The 20,542-nt window shown below is 37.8% G+C and overlaps 1 long non-coding RNA gene across 1 annotated transcript; it reads right to left on the bottom strand.

The window, feature by feature from the left end:
• Window positions 1-9,841: 9,841 nt before the first annotated feature.
• LOC147579005 (uncharacterized) lies at window positions 9,842-14,959 on the bottom strand. The gene is made up of 2 exons (XR_015253114.1): window positions 14,861-14,959; window positions 9,842-10,173 (listed from the first exon to the last, which is right to left on the bottom strand). It is a non-coding gene; the product is annotated as an uncharacterized LOC147579005 (long non-coding RNA).
• Between the last annotated feature and the right edge of the window lie 5,583 nt (window positions 14,960-20,542).

The raw sequence follows: 20,542 nt of genomic DNA, 5'->3' as shown, positions 1-20,542 counted from the left end.
TATGGTTGTGAAGTCTTGATGTGAACCAAAAAAGCAGGTCATAAGTACATTTCACTCTTACACTGGTCAGAAAATAAGGCTCATGATAAGCATCACTGTGGCTCTCACACATTTACAAAGAAATTTCAAAAAAAAAAATTAAAAATAAAAAAGAAGTAGCCCCACAAAGGAGTAATAACACAAACTCAGTGGTTAAGTTAAAAAAAAAAAAAAAAAGTATTGTGTATAAGTGATGCACATCTTCACACTAGTTGAGTAGTTGGGTTTTATGTATTTTCTACCACTATTGGTCCTTTCTTTTCATGTAGACTGTATCCTCCTAAAAGGCATGGTTTTCTCAGTTGCCCCTGAGCTCCTAGCACCCAAATCTGTGATCACTGGAGGGCTGGATATCAGTTGACTATTCTAAGTAGGAGTCCTAATACTTTCAACTCAACTCTTGTAGTTGGCAATAATTCTAAAACATGCTACTCCTTTTCCTGTGAGGAAAAGCAGCCATTCTGAACACAATTGAACCTCTCTTTGGTGATTATGAAGATTGGTGCCTGAGGGACATCCTCTGGAACAACAGTTTCCTTTGCGCAAACCATAACTGCCAAAGGTGTGGGAGGCTGACCTTCTTAAACTTAATTCTTTATACCAGATGGTTTTCTTATCTTCCAAAGGCGGGGGGGTGGCACACACACACACACACACACACACACACACACACACACAAACAACTTTCGAGAGGCATTACACCCTGGTCACTTTAAACTAAACGTTTCATATGGCCCCAAATTGTAAATGCTTATAATCTATTCATTCCAGGTTCTTTTTTTCAGGCTACATTTGGGAATTAGAGTCACAAGCATCACCTTTGTTAAAGGATTAGCATGTCTATTCCAAGCAACCAGCTTCTTTCCTAATATGGCCAATTGCTTTGCAAAAGCATGGACTAGAGTCAGCTATGGATGGATTCACACACATCCATCTTTGCTGAAAAAATTAACAGCTCAATGAGCATGTACTTCCATTGCTTTTTCAACATATGAAAGATTCTACTAAATATTTGGCCATTTACCTGGCACCGGGCCATTAGGTAAATAATTCAATCCAACCAACATTTATCAAATACTAACCTACCGCAGCAAGTACCTACCATTTGTTCTCAGTGTGTTTGAGGGAACTGAGAAATGAGATTTAAAAAAAAGTGCTGCAGCCTTAACTAGCTGTACACTTTGGGCAGGAGCAAGGGAAGGGACCTAGTCCCATTGTTGGAGAACGGGGAGAGCCTCTATTGTGTGTTCTGAGAGATGCTCCAAGGTCTCTCCAGAGCTATCTTCTTCCTAACCAGATGAAATTCCTACTAATAAAGTCCAGTCCCCTGGGACAATCATTAAACATGTATTCATGTACCTATTCAATTTTTTTAAATTTATCTGTCTTCCCCTAGATAGATTATAAGCTGCTTAATAGCTTCATGAAAGGTATTCATTAATGTTTGCTTAATTAATTGATTGAGGATGAGAAAATAGAAAATAAAGGAAATGTTAAAACTCATAGTCTTTTTTTGTTTCTCCCACTGTGTCTCTTGAACTTTGATACTTCATAGCTTGAGAGTCTGTTGTTTGAATCCACATTCCCTAAGCCTCCCGACTGACAGGTTAACTATTTCCAAAAAGCAGGAATGTCCATAGGCAAATACATAATGTACATAATGTGTGTCTAGGGCAATAATTTGCTTCTTTTCTCCTTCACCAAAGGTTTCCAGAATTCTTTAATATTATGAACAGTCCACCTAACTGAGCGAAAAATGATTGGATGAGTAACTACTATGCATAAGGCTCTGTGGCAAGCATTCTATTTATGCTATCATGAGTCTTAATGACTATTTAGGAAGGACTATGTTGTTAATCTTGCCCTACATATGAGAGATGTGGCGGCTCATAGCAAGGTTGACTTGCCTACCCAAGGCCACAGAGCAGGAAAGTGACAGAACTGGCCTTTGAATCTCAGACTGTCTGACCTCAGAGTTCTTTGCACCTTTCACTGTTGTGGCCAACACCTTGCCCAGGCCTCAGAGTCATCTCTGCCTTGAGGGTTTGATGTTAGATAACCTTGAGTTTTCTTTCTGAGTAGACCCTTCAGATCTGTGCTCCACTATTTCATTTGTTAGCAGCTTAACATGTACTTGGCCCATGAGTAGTAAATTGAGATCCAGAAAGGTGAACTGACTTGCCCAAGGATGGCAGGCTATTCAGTGTAGCCCCAGGACCAGAGCCCAGGTTTGTAATATCCATCCCCAATGTGTTTACCATTCAGTATACTTAGCCTCATTCCCTGATTTCTCTGGCTTGTGGTCTCTTGTGGCATGAACAAATGCCAGATCTCCCTCTATTCATTACATTATGCCCACAGTGACTAAAATTACCAGATCTTTCCCACTTCAATACACATGCTATTCCTTTTGTCTGTCTGGTATACCCTTGCCCTCTATTTTCTTCCCCACACCTCTGAACCTGGACAATATCAATTACTCTTTAGGTCTAAGTTCAGAAATCACCTCCTAAAAGTAATTTTCCTTAATTACTCTCTCCCCTACTCCACACATAGGATTGTCAAATAAAATATAGAAACCCGGTTAAGTTTGAATTTCAGATAATCAACAAATAAGCTTTTAGTGTAAGTATATCCCAGATATTCTGTGAGGCACACTTACACTGAAAGATTCATTGTCTATCTGAATTTCAAATTTAACTGGATGCTCTGTATGATTATTTTCTCAGTATGGCAACACTACATATACTTCCAGATAAGGTCTGTCCCTCTTGTTATATACTCTTAAGAGTATGATTGAAAAAATGGGCAAAGAACTTGAATAAACATGTCTCCAAAGAAGATATACAAATGACCAGTAGCTATATGAAGCAATGCTCAACACCACTAATTATGAGGGAAATTCAAATCAAAACCACAATGAGCTGTCACCTCTCACCTATTAGGATGACTATTATCACAAAACAAAAAGTATTGATGAGGTTGTAGAGAAAAGAGAACCCTTTTGTACTCCGTTGGTAGGAATGTCAAATGATGCCGTTGCTATGCAAAACAGTATGGATGTCCCTCAAAAATTAAAAATAAACTACTAATCCTACTTCTGGGTCTCTGATATGTAGCCAAAGGAATTGAAATCAGGATCTCAAAGAGACATCTGCACTCTCGTGTTCCTTACAGCATTATTCACAATGGCTAAGATATGTAAAAAAAAAACCTAAGTGTCCATGATAAATGAATACAGAAAATGTGGGGTGCACATACAATGAAATATTTATTTAGCCTAAAAAAAGGGGGGGGATTCTGCCATTTGCGACAACATGGATAAACCTGGAAGACATCATGCCAAGTGAAATAAGCCAGGTACAAGACAAATATTGGGTAATTCTATTCATATGAGATATCAAAAATAATCAAATTAATAGAAACAGTAGAATTTTGGTTTCCAGGGTTTAAAGGAGATAAATGGGGAATTGCTGTTCAACAAGTATAAAGTTTCAGTTATAAACTATGAGTGAGTTCTAGATATCTGCTGTACAACATTGTGCCTGTAGTCAACAATATTGCTTGGTGTTAAAAAATGTGTTACAAAGGTAGATCTTATGTTAAGTGTTCTTACATAATAATAATAATAATAATAATAATAATACCATCAGCGTCTCCTTATAATACTTAAAATTGTTATTAATTTTTTTATGATTCTTTGTTTACAAATGGTTTTTGTGCCACTCTAGACTCTAGGTTCTGTGAGGGTCAAGACTGTCTATTTTGTTAACTATCCCCCCTGCACTTAGCACAGTGCCTGCCACATAGTCAATATTCAATAAATATTTGTTGTGTAAAAGAACAATGGAAGGAGGAAGGAAGGAAGGAAGGAAGGAAGGAAGGAAGGAAGGAAGGAAAAAAGAAGAGGGGAGAGGAAAGGAGGGGATGGGAGAAGAAGGAAGGAAGGAAGGAGAAAAAGAAAGAAGTATGATATCAGTTTTCTTCTTGGATAAGGAGTGTTCACATTAATATGTGTATGATGTCATGATTGCAATAAATTATGAAAACAACCATTCAGTATCTGCTGCATTAGAGGCCAGTACATATATCCAATACCTTCATTTCTTTCTCACTTTTTCTTTCCCTGCCTTCCTTAATTTACCCCAAGGTCTATTTGCATGTGTTGATGTGCTCAGAAACTTCTTTCAAACAGAAACATTTTGGTGCATCAAGATATAGCAAGCTTTTTTCCCCTTAAGGAAACCTTATAAATTAATTTATTTTTGAAAGAGAGAGAGAGCACACGAGAGACAGCAGGAGAAGGGCAGAAGGAGAAGGAGAGAGAATCATAAGCAGCCTCAATGCCCAGTACAGAGCCTGACTCGAGACTCAATCTCACAACTGTGAGATCATGACCTGAGCTGAAATCAAGAGTCAGACACTTAACTGACTGAGCCACCCAGGTGCCTAAGATACAGCAGCTTTTAAAAAGCTATCCCCATTCAGCTTCGTGGGCAGAAGATGTGGACAAGTGAGAGCCAGATCAGAATAGGAAGAATTAAAAAGGCAAATGAGGTGGCTGCAGCTGACCAACTTACTTGTGAGCAAATGAGACACCCATCTGGGGTACCCAGAAATAATCAAGATCTCTTTGTGAGTGGCACTAATGTAAGGCAAACAGTCTTGAAATCTTTAAGGTTCAAAACAACATAATTTGAATTTTAAGAAGAAAAATAACCTTTTGTAGCCACACACTATGAGGAATCCTTCCAGTTGAGCTATTGGCAGAAATAACATTTCTAGCATTTTCTAGAAGTTTCTTCTCAGTAGCTTCAGCCTTATTCTGTTAAATTTGCCTAATTACTAAAAATAGCTTTCTCATGGGGTGCTTAGGTGGTTCAGTTGGTTAAGTGTCTGACTCTTGATAATGGCTCAGGTCATGATCTCACGGTTCATGAAATGGAGCCCCACATAGGGCTCTGTGCTGAATGTGGAACATGCTTGGGATTCTCTCTCTTCCTCTTTCTCTGCCCCTCCCCTCCTCGAGCTCTTTCTCTCTCTCTCTCCCTCTCTCTCTCTCTCTCTCTCTCAAGATAAATAAATAAATTTAAAAGAAGAAAAAAAGAATAGTTTCCTCGGGGTGTCTGGGTGGCTCAGTAGGTTAAACTTCTGACTCTTGATCTCAGGTCTGGCCTTGATCTCAGGGTCATGAGTTCAAGTCCCACACCGAGCTCTGCACTGGGCAGAAAACCTACTTTAAAAAAAATAGTTTTTTCTTTATATCTAAAGATTTCCAGGAGATTGGATTATATAATGTGTTCCCAGTATATCCTCTAAAGTTTGCAAAACTTATTAAATCCCACTAAACTAGATCCTGCAAATGTATTCACTTCTCTCACACTTTATATTTTAAACACCTTTCCCTACCGCCTGCCCAAGAATTTACTTATCATTCCAGTTTATTCTAAATGATTCTTAATCCTTTGACTTTCTGGTTTTCCCACACCTTGCCTTGGGCATAAATGACTACAAGTTTGCCTGAACAATTGTAGATGCTTTTACTTTCTTACACAACCAAGCCAGACCAAGCTACATCATGAGACACTGGGCTCTGACTTACATTGGGAAAGACTGATTCCAAGAGGTTAAAGCAGAAAAAATAACCTCAGAGGGAGGAGGAAGCACACCAAAAACAAACTTTAGTCTTCCAAGTTACAAGCTGAACTGGCTGTTCTCCTCTGTCCACCTGGAGACCAAGCACAGTCACTCAATTCCTCAATTGTTTCCTTTAGGCTCAGCCCCAGCTTTCCTTTAGAAGTGAATTGGCTCCATGGCAACCAGGAAAACACAGCCTGGGGAAGATTTAGCGAAGCTAAACCCCACAGAAGCTGTGCCAAGCAAACACTAGATATTTGAAGAAGCATTTTATTCTGCCCATGGCAGTTTCCTGTGTACATATTAGAACAACGCCCTCTACACCTCTTCCAAATATTCTGTGTTCCAGTACAGAAGAGTCTTTAGTCTTAGAGATCCAAAACTCTGCTCTATAGAACATTGGCATCCACAGAAAGATGTATTTGTGTGTATATATACACATGTATCTCTCTCTCTCTCTCTCTCTCTCCTCTCTCTCTCTCTCTCTCTCTCTATATATATATATATACACACACATATATATACACATATATATACATACACACACACACACACACACACACACACACACATATATATACACGCACATCTATCATCTATCTACCTGTCTATCTATCTCTCTACCTCATTTCAATTTAATTCTACCCGGCAGTCAAATAATGAGCCTTTAGCACACACCAGGTGCTGCCCTAGGCTGATCATACAATGATGGAAATCCTGGTCAGCATCCTTAGTCAAGTCACAGCCTGGTGGAGAAGATACACATGACACTGGAATCATACTATACACAGTCGTACATGCTGTGACATTACAGCAGAACTGTAATGGCTGAGGTCATGATCTCATGGTTCATTTGATGGAGCACCGCAGTGGAGGCAGTGACGAGCTCTTTCTGGGGAAGTAAAGAGGGCTTCTCAAAACAGGAGATTCGTAAGCAGAAATTTCAAGGACCAGAAGCAATTTTCCAGGCAAAGCATGATGGGAATTCCAGGTGGAAAGAACACCTGGGCAAACACACGGAAGTGTGAGAATAGCATGGTGATTCGGGACATGGTTTTGAAGAGTAAATGAGAAAATCCATGTAAAGTTATTGGCACAGCAAGCGGGACTCAGTCATGTGACTTTTTCCTGGAGGAATAGAGTAGACTCGGAAGAGAGGCAGAGACCAGATTGCACTGGACCTACACGGTCATTCTGATCAGCTTGGACTTCACCTCAAAAACAATAGAGAACCATTGGAAGGTTCTAATCAGGGGGTAATGTGATCAGATTTTTGTAAGAATTTTCATCCTTTATTAGATATAGACAACTGGCAAGTCTTGAAATTCATATTATAAAAACGTATATAAAACTTATATTTTAATGGCAAGAGTCAAGATTGCAAAGTGAAAGGGAATAAGAGAAAAAGTACATTGGAGAACATCCTCCATGAAGACAGTCATTCATGTTGCTACTTAGAAAAATTGCCCTGCATTTAGGATATTCCCGAGCATCTAGAGCTCTGCTCACCACCCACCACATTCTTTCCAAGAGCCTGAAATCCACCTTTTCTTTAGGTCCGTAAGACTTAGATGAGAACACCTGCTAGCCTTGCCTCTGCATAAACACTAATATATTAGTGACATGCTTATTTGAGAAAATACTAGATTGATACACTGAAGTTATATATATACTAGCATAAATGTCTCATCAACTACACTTCTTTCTTAGGCCGTGTGTGTTTGTGTCTTCATGTGCATCCCCATGAACATGGAACAGAACTAGCCAGCAGAAGAGGAAACTAAAAAAGGTTCATCAGAATGATCTTCAGGACATTATGTACACAATTGAATAACAATAGTTTCAGTTAATTTCAGCCAAGCAGATTGTTATTTTGGAAGAAAAAGGATGAATTTATTTTACTCAATAGCTAGATAGTGGGTTGGCTGCATTTGTTATTAAAACAAACATGCCTACCATAATTAGTCTGTGGATACTCCCATAATAATTGGGAACGACCACACCACTTAAATGGGACTTGATGTTTTTGGTCATGCATCAGTACGTGCCTTCAAACCTCATTGAGCCATGTGATTCCCAGTTTTGAGAGTCTGGCACTTGAAATGGCACTTTAAAACATTGGTTTATCATAATAGCTTCCTCCTTGATTAATGGTCTCTTTTTAATGATATTGACATGCTGGCTGGGTCTGAACTGGGCCTTGGCCTGCCAACCCTTGCCACTAGTGAAACACTTCTTATATGATAACCTTCATTTGCTAAGGCTGACTTTTGATGGAAATGGTTGCATTTTCACATGGCTCCAGGGTTTACCCTTTAGATCTCAGCTTATATTGTATTTTATTTCCTCAGAGAGATCTTTCCTGACCACTCCATCTGAAATAGTCCCACCCTCACCCAGTCCATCTTTATCACCCCACTCTGTGCCTTGCCCAAACAACACTATCAGTCCCCCACAGCTTGCTCATATGTGGGTGTATGTAAATTCCCTGAGGCCTAAACCTCCTTGTCTTATTCAACACTGTATTCATAACACATAAACAATACCCGCCATAGTTATTGATCAATAAGTTTGTCTTAAATGAATGAATGAAAGGCGAAGTGAGGAAATGACTAAGCTGATAAAGGGACCAGAATTGATGTTACCAGGAAATAAAAGTTAAAGAAATATCCCTTTTGGGAAAGGGATCAATCACTTGAGAATAAGTAATTTACCATGGGAAAAAATATCAAGCCTAAATGGACATTTGTAGAATGAGATGTCATTTGAACTTTTTGAAGGAGTTCCCTCAATAATTTTTTTACCTTTTACATTAAAAAAATGTCCATATACTGATCATGGCAAATGTTCATGCAAGGAAGAACCAGGTCGGATCTCCCGAGATGTAATCTTCATAATGCACATGAACGTTTTTTGGGTGCACTTCACTTTTCTAAAGAAATGAGAGGTCCTCTTATTTGCAAATGACAGAGATTAAACAAATTAAAACAAGATAAAATTGAGATAAAACAAATTAACAAACTTAGCTCCCATAAATCAATCCTTATCATACTTCTTAAAACTAACAAAGAGTAAATTTTAACTCAAAAGAACTAATAAAATAATAAACAGCAATGTGCTCTTCAAAATCTGTCCAAGTTTATGACCCAGATAAATTAGCCTCTAGGAGGCTGGCATTTTATGAGTGATTGCTTTAGCATTAATAATAAAATTGAGGATCATAGAGCTGCACAGAGGGAGTAGAAAAGACGTGGCAAAATTTTCCCTGGGAAAAGTAATTTATTGCAAGGACAATTCTAGAAGATTATGCCCAAAATATGGTTTGTGGATATTCCAAACATGAAATGGTGGATAGCTGAAGGTAGTACAGATTGATCAAAAATAAAGTCATGGGAGCTGAACTTCATTTCCATTTGGAAGACAGCTACTTATATCTCCCCTGATGCTGTACCTTTTAGCCGCTAAACTTGACCCTATCTCTTTGGCTCAGGCCTAATGGCTAGATCCTTGGCCAACAAGAAATCCTTGAAACTATCACACCAGAAGGTGAGATTTCTTCTTTACAGGAATTTCAGCAAGGCATTTAGCCACTTCTCATGAATACTTATAGGCAAAATTAAGACTTGTGGGCTAGGGATGCATATTTGGGCTTGTTTTTATTGAATAAATTCACCCAAAAAACATTAAGTAATGCATTAGGTAACAAAATCATGGGGAGATTTCTGTATGGAGCCTCAACGTTTTGAACTTGTCTTCTTCTAGCCAATATTTTTAATGAATATTAAAAGTAAGATACAGAAGGTAGATAGCAATTTTTTAGACACCAGAAAATTGGAATGATTTCTTTGGCGATAATCTGAATTTAAACGCTCAGAGAGGGTCAAAACTAAAAAATCCAATGCTGTAGCTCAAGGGAAAAGTTAAACTTCAGGGGTAAAGAATGTAATAGACCTGGCAGCAACAATATTGTAGAAAGACAAAAAATTTTAATCACCTACAAATTTGATATAAACTAGCCCCAATGGATTTTTCAGAAAAAAATAACACATTCATGCCTATCTAGGACTATAATTCCAAAGCTAAACAAGACAAAAACTGGGTTAATCAATATTTTTGAATGAGTAAACAAAGAAAGGAACAATTAATGAGTGAAACAACTAACAAGCATTGTTGAATTTTTATTGGGCAAAACTGGTCATTTAAAGACTTGTATAAAGTATTTCCTCACAATTGCAGCTGCAAATATGTGATGCATTGCTTTACAAAGTAGTCAACTCCTCAAATCTGGCTTTATTAGAAGAAGTGGCAGCATCCCTTACAAAGAAGGTTTAAACTGCATGAAGGAATTGAGTCAGGAATTGATGATTTCCAAGTCTCTCTCCACTTCTACGATTCTCTTGAGCAAAGTTTTGATGGAGGAAGAGTAGAGATGACAACCACAAGAAGGATTCTTTTTCCAGATCAGAAGGGGAACTGGCCAGTTGTTTCCTTTTTCCCCTGACATGAAAAAAAAAAAAAAAAAAAAAAAAGACACATTGGTGAAGAGTCAAAATGACTCTGATAGTATCAACTTTTTCACCTAAAGAACTGTGGACTTCAGGCATTCTAGTTAATCTCTCGAAGCCCCAGTCTCTTCATCTGTAAATTAAGGATAATATAACCTAACCTATGTGACTAGGTGGTGTCCTGACTGAAGAAGGTGAAGAATGTAGTGACTGGCATAAACTAAATGTGCAATGCATTGTGACTAGTGTTCAAGGTGGAGTACACGTGTTCCAGTATATGCCAAGGTTGCATCTCTGGAGGCAACCACTTGTCTCTTGCCCTGCCCTTCTAGAAAAATACATCAAATTTCATTTAATTGTCCTATGTTCTTTACAGCCTCTTGTGTATACTTCTTTCTTTCTAAACTAATGGTTAGCTTTTCTCATTTGCCACTTATAAAGACACTGATCTTTAAGGCACAAATATACATGGAGAACCACATACACACACAAACACACACACACACACCACACAGATATGTATATTTTTTTGAAACACTGAAATTAATTCTCTTTGGAATTGGAAATAAATGTTTACCAAGTGAGTTCAGTCACAGATAAGCTTTTCCCTTAATCATTTACAACTACAATTTTCCCAAACTGGGGTCAGAATATATTTGCTAAGCTGTGACAATATGATTTCTTTTAGGCACACAGATATTCCAATACAGCAAGAATTCAAAGGCTTATTTAAAAACTAAAAACATCTGGAATACAATTTTGCGTTTCCTTTACATGAACATTACATTTTTAAAAACTGGGATCTGAAAGTTTGATATGTAAAAGACAAAAAATATTTGTACTTTTTTTTTTTAATTTTTTTTTTCAACGTTTTTATTTATTTTTGGGACAGAGAGAGACAGAGCATGAACGGGGGAGGGGCAGAGAGAGAGGGAGACACAGAATCGGAAACAGGCTCCAGGCTCCGAGCCATCAGCCCAGAGCCCGACGCGGGGCTCGAACTCACGGACCGCGAGATTGTGACCTGGCTGAAGCCAGACGCTTAACCGACTGCGCCACCCAGGCGCCCCTATTTGTACTTTTTAAAAAATGTTTATTCATTTATTTTTGAGAGAGAGAACACGAGCGGGAGCGAGGGAAGCACAGAGAGAGAGGGAGACAGAGAATCCCAAGCAGACACTGTGCGGAGCCTCTCAAACCCATAAACCTCAAGATCATGACCTGAGCCGAGACCAAGAGTTGGATGCTTAACCAACTAGCGCCTCAGGTGCCCCTATTTGTGCTTTTAAAAATAATTTCTACCAAACATCTCAGAAGAGCTTCTGAGATCACCTTCAGAGTGATGGGGAGTGCCTCCTGAGACAGAAAATATAATCATCCTTTTAGGGGTGAAACACTAAATTCTCATTCACTGCCACCAGGGAGAAAATGTACAACGTTGCCATCACACTAAGCAACGCCTTAGATCGACACTCCATTCAACTCCCCTTTGTTACTCAGGGACTGTTCTGTTGTGAAAGCACACCCAATCCCAGGTGAATAGAATCAGCTTTTCTGATAGGAACAAAAGAGAAGTCTGACCTTTATCAAGCACTTGACATTTGTTGGCACTGTGCAAAGCACGGCTTTCTAATTTAACCTTCAAAATAAATCTATAAAGTGAGGTATATTGTTCTCATACTAAAGATAAGTTACCTGAGGTTTACTAAGGGCAACTGATTTGCCCAAACCATGCAGCTAGCGAGTGGTGAAAGTGCTTCTCAGTGTGTAGTTCCAGGGACCCTCACACTACATCACAGAGAGCTTCGTAAAGGAACAGATTCTTCCCACACCCAAAGGTGCTAAATGAGAGTGGGGACAATGAAGCAGAGGCTGTATTTTAAAACAAGCACCTTGGGGCGCCTGGGTGGCGCAGTCGGTTAAGCATCCGACTTCAGCCAGGTCACGATCTCGCGGTCCGTGAGTTCAAGTCCCGCGTTGGGCTCTGGGCTGATGGCTCAGAGCCCGGAGCCTGCTTCTGATTCTGTGTCTCCCTCTCTCTCTGCCCCTCCCCTGTTCATGCTCTGTCTCTCTCTGTCTTAAAAATAAATAAACGTTAAAAAAAATTTTAAAACAAGCACCTCAGGTCATTCTGACCCTTTTTAATTAATCACTCTGGTGGGCAAGGCCTCTGAAAGACAAACATAAGAAAATGTCCATTCTTGGATGTATTCATCATTTTTTTTCCTCCTGTTGAAATAATTTGTTTCATTTTGCATTAAATAACAGTGTTCGCTCCACTGTCAGGTACTCTCATACACGTCTTCATCTTAAAGTCAAGGCTAATGACTTGGCTAATGACAAGGCTAATGAGGTGTTTACCCCAAAGAATTAAAAGTGAGTATTCAAGTACATGGACACTCGTGTTCACAGCAGCATGATTCACAATTGCCAAAAGGTCGAAAGAGCCCCAATGTCCATCAATAGATGATGGATAAACAACTAGTGGTATATACACGTGGAAAGGAATAAAGTAGTGATACACACTGGGGCATGGATGAACCTCCAAAACATTATGCTGCACAAAAGAAGCCAAACACAAAATATCACATCTTCTATGATTCCATGTATATGAAATATCCAAAACAGACAAATCCGTAGGACAGAATTCAGGCTGGAGGTTTCCAAGGGCTGTAGGGAAGGGGTAACAGGGTAAGAATGCTTAATGAATAGTGGGTTTGTCTATGAGTGAGGTAAATGTTTGGGAACTAGAAAAAAGTGGTGGCTGAACAACATCGTGAGTGTACAAAATGCCACTGAATTATTCACTTTAAAATGATTAATTTTAGGGGCGCTTGGGTGGCTCAGTCAGTTGAGCATCTGACTTCAGCCCAGGTCATGATCTCATGGTTTGTGAGTTCAGCCCCACATTGGGCTGTTTTCAGGGAAGAGCCCACTTTGGATCCTCTGTCTCCCTCTCTCTCTGCACCTCCCCCACCCCGTGCTCTCCCTCTCTCTCAAAAATAAACATTAAAAATAAATAAATAAAAGGTTAATTTTATGTTATGTGAATTTCACTTCAAATTATTTTTAAAAAATAAGAGATAATACTACTAGCTTCTAATTTCCTTTCATATTTGGTCCAAGTTTGATGCTAAGAGTATTTTGGGGGGAAAGCAATAGTGATGATAACTTTATAATATTCCCGGATTAAGTGTCTCTAACTCCATGGCCAACAGATGGCGCTCCAGTTTCAATTGTAACGGAAGTTCTCAGACTATCTCACACAAAGGTCTCCGTTTCCATTAAGAACGAGATTAAACGCATGTCCTTAAAACTCTGTTATGGGGCTAGAAACTTTGACTGATGTTTCTTAATTTCCCTTAGAAATTACAGCCTAATCATAAAGTGGATATACAAAAATAAATAAATAAATAAATAAATAAATAAATAAATAAATAAAATAAAATAAAAATAAGAGTGACTATAAAGCAGCAACTTTGAGTACAGAAATCATACATGAAAATTTTTAGTGGGGCCAAAACAGTAATGATGGGTAGAAAAGCAGAAGTTTTACTAGCAGATAGACCTAATTTCTAACTCAGTCTCACCATTTTCCAACCATGTGACCTTGCTTAACAAAATTGCTTAGTCTCTTAGAATTTGTTTTCTCCTGCAAAATGTTGATAACACATTCTTCCAAAGTTAGTTGCAACAATTAGGAATAATGTGTTTGTCAAGTGCTTTGCAAAACATTTAGTAGATAGTAGGTACTCAGTAATATTTAGCTATTCTAATTGGTGACAGATAAAATATAGAAATACATATAGGATTTATTGGCCTTGGGTCATATGCATTTAAGTTAAATGCAGTCCATTACTATTACCTGCATATTAACAGCATGGAATTTGACACACCACAGATGTATTTGTAAATTGTTAGAGTCAGTTAAAGTCTTAAATGCTTATGCTTTCTGTAAGTGAAACATTGAAGTGACATTATATGGATACAGCAGAAAGTTCATAATATATTATTAGGTGGAGAGATAAAACGGATTGCAAAACAGTATTATAGTGTAGTCCCAATTTTGTTTAAAAACTGTATATCTGGTAAGATATACAGCAATATATTAATTTTGGTTATCTTTGGGTCATAAAACTATAGCTGATTTCAGTGTGTTCTTAATACTTTTTACACATTTTTAATATTTTCTATAATAAATATGTATTAATTTCTAGTGACACACACACACACACAAATCTTTTTCATGTGCTACTGTGTGAAGCTAGGAATATATCAGATATGGACACAGCAAGTCTGTGAACCAGTTGAATCCACAGAGGAAGTACACTCAGAGCTTAGATATATAGTGCCCTGGGACCTCCCTCCTGCTTAGAATTCTCCATAGGGGGAAAAATAAATGGAAAAACAACCCCAGATGTGTTTCTCTTTGCCAGTGTTTCAGGCCAGCATATGTAAACAGTATCAGTGAGATGTTCAAACAGCTGATTAGAAAAGAGAAAATTCAGTTGGCTTCACAATTTGGAATCATTTCAAACACCCTCTCAAAAATAAACAGACATACCAATGTCAAAATTTCTTACTAGCCTTAATTCATAAGACAAAGTTTTTGTATTTATAATAATTTGGGAATATTCATCAAAAACTTTAAATACACATATACTTTCAACCCAGCATACCCCTTTTCTAGGACTCTGTCCTATAGAAAGACATAGACTTGCACCAAGATTCATGGTCGAGGGTTGTACAGGGCAGCATGGCTTATAAGAACAAAAATTGCCACTAATGGGGAATGATTTTTACATCATAAGGCATTCATACTATAGAATGCTATGCAGCTGCTAAGTAGAATGCTATAGATTTCTAAATAAGGACATGGAATGATCTCCCACACACATTGAGTGGAAGGAAAAGAGTAAGAGAGCTATCACAAAAGTAAGATACCGTTTACGTTTAAAAAAAAACCTCTCGGGGCGCCTGGGTGGCGCAGTCGGTTAAGCGTCCGACTTCAGCCAGGTCACGATCTCGCGGTCCGTGAGTTCGAGCCCCGCGTCAGGCTCTGGGCTGACGGCTCGGAGCCTGGAGCCTGTTTCCGATTCTGTGTCTCCCTCTCTCTCTGCCCCTCCCCCGTTCATGCTCTGTCTCTCTCTGTCCCAAAAATAAATAAACGATGAAAAAAAAAAAAAACCTCTCTTTGTGTATGTGCATAATACTTATGTACACATATTTAAATATGTAAATACATAGAAATATTGGAAAGGTCTAGAAAGGTAATACCTAATTATTAACAATAGTCATATCTAAGGAAAGTTTTTTAAACTATGTTTTCTAAATTGTTTTAAGTCCTCTCTCTCTCTCTTTCTCTCTCATGCAGACACACAAACACACACACACACACACACACACACACACACACAATCATACATAAACACACACACTAATACATGTGTCTACTATGTGCTAGGTTTTGATGTATTAGCATTCCACACCAGAAATAGCCCATTCTTATGAGAGCTTTCAGTGTTGAGGTTCATCCCTGGGACTTTTCACAGACTACTGGCTATATGGTCTAGTCAGACAATAAATAATTATTTCTGCAGGTTGGTCAAACAGTTTGTGCCCCAGAGCCACCCCCCCCCCCCAACTTCTCAGTAAGGGAAAAAAATAAAAAGAAATAAACAAGCCCAGATTGAAATATAAGAAATAAAATTTTGAAAGATAATATGAAATATTATATTCTTGAGATTTTCTTTGAAAAGATACCCCCCATAAAAGCATGAATAATAAAAGAATACGTTGCTAAATTTGACCATATTAAAATTTAAAATATATTAAAACCTCAGGAAAATAATGTCATAAACTTGAAGAACATACTTTTGACACACAGAATCAATAAGGGAATAGGAACCAGGATGTATTTAAAAACATCTGTAAGAAACAAGAAAAAAGACAAACAACTCAAGAGAAAAAAAAATGGGGAAAAGTCATAAAGAGCTTTTTAAAAAAGAATGTTTATTTATTTTGAGAGAGAGCAAGTGAGAGAAGGGCAGAGACATAGAGAGAATCCCAAGCAGGCTCTGCACTGTCAGTGTAGAACTTGATATAGGGCTCGAACTCAGAACTGTGAGATCATGACCTAAGCCAAAATCAGGAGTCAGATGCTTAACCACCCAGGGGCCACCCAGGGGCCTCAATAAAGAGTTTTTTATGGGTAGGAATTACAGATGCTGAACATACACAAGAAAAGACATTCAACTTTATTAGTAATCACAGAAATGAAAATTAAGACCACAATAAGATACAATTTTATAACCACTAAGTGTACACAAATACAGGTCTGACGTTGATCAATATTTGTAAGGATTTGAACCAATGGATATTCATATACTGCTGGTAAAAATGTAAACTGATTTATCACTTTGGAAACAGGTTTGACACCTTCATATTAAGTTAAATATTCTATACCCCCAAACCAAACAATTCCTCTTTTAGATATCCGTCCTTGAAAAATGCTTGTACATGTACAACAAGAGACATGAATAAGAATACTTGAGACAATATTATTCACATATGCAAAAAAATGGGGGAAAACCCCCTCAAATTTCCAGGGATAAGAAAGTGCTAACTGAATTACTAAAGTTACACCATGGGATATTATTTGGACTAAAAGGGAATGAACTGTAGCTACTTGAAGTATATGAATTACATTATATGAATTACATTGTAGAAATGTAATGCAAAATGAAATAAACAAGTCACAGGTGCTTACCTACAGCTCAAAATGCTCAGACTCAAGAAATACCAAACAATACGTTGCTATGGAAACCTCAACTTAAAAAAAAAACAACAACTATAAATTAAATAATGATTTCAGGAAAGTAGTAGCCTCTGAGCAGGAGGCACAGAGAATGTCTCTGCTACATTTGGTGTGCTACAAGGATTAATCAAGTTCTAGTTCTTGAGATCAATGGTGGATTCCTAGGTACTCATTTTAGTACTGTGCTACTAGATTATATAGATGTTACTGTGATTTTTATGCATCATTTGTTACATCTTTAAAAAAAACTTTTTTTTTAAACACAACTTCTAAAAGAGAAAAATTAAATCCAAAGATGAATAGTATGTATTCAGGCATGTTAGCAGTTTGCTTTTCATGTGTATTCCATGTTCTTTTCTTTAGTACTTTCTTAAATATACAAATTTTAGGCCTCATGCTCTTCAGATTCTTCTTTGTAGAATAGCATTTTGTCAAAGAAGGACAGGAGTAGAATAGGAACAGGAGAGGAAAATCAAAGAACCCTTCCAAGTACAATGGGACTCTGAAGAGACAATTTTTAATGTGTCACTAGATGGTGAATTAATTTTACTTTGGAAAACAATCACAGGTTCTGGTTGTTCAATCTAGCCTGCCATTGTGAGGTTAAGTTATAAGGTCCTGCCAGTTCTAAAATTTTAACTTGAAACAGACGATCTCTGCTTGTCTTCAGAACATTATGGTAGATTTGTACATCGTGATGGAATTTATGTCTGAACTTGCTTCTCCCCATGATTAACAAAATTCACTGAAAATACTTGCAAACTCGAACAAAATGTGCTTATCTTTGGGTAATATAAGGTTTAAATTCTAATTTTATTTTTGGTACTTAGTAGATTCACTTTTTATATTTGACACCTTAGACTCCCAATTTACACAAAGACTTCTGTAAATTTGGGCCAAAAGCAATTTAGCTAGTTATACTAGTATTTCAGTGTAATATCCTTCTCAGCCAGTCATATTTGACCTGTTCTTACATCACTTTTTCCCTGGGTGTAAGATCTCTTCAATAGATGCTAAGAATGGCAGTTTTGTAGAAAGAACACAGAATTTAGAGTGTTAGTGCCTGAGTTCAGGTCTGATTTACTTAGCAACTAGGTCAAGTTACATAACTTTTCTGGGCTTCACTTTACTCATCTGGAAAACACAGAAAATAATTGTATTAGTCAGGCTTTTTTGTCTGCAATTCATTTTGCTTTCAAACTCAATTCAAGATAGCTCAAAGAACAAATTCAGGTACTTCACATTCTAGAAGTTCAAGAGTCAACACAGTTAGATCCAGAATGTCTTAAGTCTCTTTCCCCATCCCTCTTTTCTATCTCTCCCCAAAGATTCACTTTCTTATGCAAACAAATCCTCATCATTTGGTAGGAAAAACTACTTCTAATTGACCCAGAATCACATTTTTCCAGTTTAGGAAAGGGAAGGCAGCAATTATACCACTCAGCACCAGATTGGTCTTTCTTTCTTCCTTTCTTTCTTTCTTTCTTTCTTTCTTTCTTTCTTTCTTTTTCTTCTTCTTCTTCTTTTTAATGTTTTATTTATATTTTGAGAGAGAGAGCATGAGGAGGAAAGGGGTAGAGGGGGGTGGGGGCATCACAGAGGATCCAAAGCAGGCTCTATGCTGACAGGCCAACAGCAGCAAGCCCCATGTGAAGCTTGAACTCACAAACCCTGAGATGAATAACCTGAACCAAAGTCCCATGCTCAGCCGACTGTGCCACCCATTTGCCCCCAGATTGGTCTTTCTTAGGCCAAATGCTCACTCCTAAGTCAATCACTGCTCCTGGAAGGACAGACTATCATAATTGGCCCACCTGGGATCACATGTTCATCCTTGAGCCTAAAGGAGCAGATATAGTCATTGGCCAACTCATCAGGACCACTTGCATTGGATAATAGCAGATTTCCATAGCACACAAGGATGGTGTCCAGATAAAAATATCAATTTTCCACTACTGTAATAATTCCTCTAGGTAGGATCTTATGAAAGCTAAAAATTTGGGACAGAGTGCTTTGTGCGCTATAAAATACATTAAATCTTGGGTTAAAATGTGGGTTTTTTTTTTTTTTTTTTTGTAAAAAAATCACTAAAGAGAGTACCATAAGATTGGATTAGAATGAGGCATCTGTTGGGGCACCTGGGTGGCTTAGTCGGTTGAGCCTCCAACTTCAGCTCAGGTCATGATCTCACGCCCTGTGAGTTCGAACCCCGCGTGGGACTCTGTGCTGACAGCTCAGAGCCTGGAGCCTGTTTCAGATTCTGTGTCTCCTTCTCTCTCTGACCATTCCCAATTCATGCTCTGTCTCTCTCTATCTCAAAAATAAATAACCGTTAAAAAAAATTTAGAATGAGGCATCTGTTGAAAACGAGTCATTTTTTGTGTGAAATTGAGAAAATTGTTCTATATTCTTTACAAAGAAAATTATCTACAAAATGAAGGAAATAAATATTAGTTTTATGTTTAACATAGATTTTTTTTTTTTGAGAAATGAAAGCCGTAATAAAATCTCCAATGTCTTTATGTGCCCACAGTAAATGTCTCATTTTCTATCAAGAACTAAATGTGCTCAGGGGTGTGAACATGTCACGATCACTTAGCTTAATGGGTGTGAAGTAAATGCGCTCTTTTCTAGAGGGAAAATCTTTTCTAAAGATCATTGCAACATTTACAAAACTAAGCACATTTTTATAAAATTGGACAGTTGGAAGTGACCTGCAAAGTTCATCAAATCTCTGCCACGGCTTTAGAATGACAATCAAAACACCCCCGGGAAATAACTATCTTGAAATAGATTTTTAAAATGTCTTCCAGGGAGAGACTCTGGGGAATCCATGTTTCTCACAATAAATCACAATCTACCTTCACTTCTTTCCTTCAGGCTGCCAGAAAATAATTGGATTACACTACAGCTCCCTGGGGCAGTGGTTCCCAAACCTGGTTATTTATCAGAACCTCTTTGGAAATTTATAAAACACAGTTTTCTGGGCCATACTCTAGAATTAGGGCCCTGGAATCAGTTTTCTTTTTATTTGTTTGCTTGTTTTTCTTAAAAGCTTCTCCAGGTATCTTTATTCAGCCACTTTGATCTATGCACTGGCTTTAGGAAATCACAGAGTCTCAGGACTAAGATAATATTTAATCATAACTCTAATGCCATTGCCAAGAGATAGGTGTCTCGCTATTGTTATCAGGCACTGGAGAACAAATGTGCAAAGTGTTTTAATTTTTGAAGCTCTAACTGTATGAAAGAAGTTTGTGAATGTCTACATTTCCCAATTTTTCTTTCAGAATATTGATGCTAATACTCTGAATGTTGACTATTAGATCCGGTCCGAAAGCCTCTGTAAATAGAGGCAGTAGGTTCCTTAATACATTCTCTGGGTGTTGGAAAGTGCTAGAAAAAGAAATGACATTATGATAAGGAGGAGAATGAATAAATAGACAAGCTTCCATCATTCTGCATTAGAGAGAATTTTCTGAATTTATTAAGAACGGCTCCATTCTTTCTTAAAAGGTTATCAGTTCACATCCAAATGATGAGC

This window comes from Puma concolor, chromosome B4 (assembly GCF_028749965.1).
Source record: "Puma concolor isolate L17-30 chromosome B4, mPumCon1.1.hap2, whole genome shotgun sequence".
NCBI classification, from domain to species: Eukaryota; Metazoa; Chordata; class Mammalia; order Carnivora; family Felidae; genus Puma; species Puma concolor.
The sequence above is the reverse complement of the archived record's forward strand: the minus strand, read 5'-3'. Positions and strand labels throughout refer to the sequence as shown.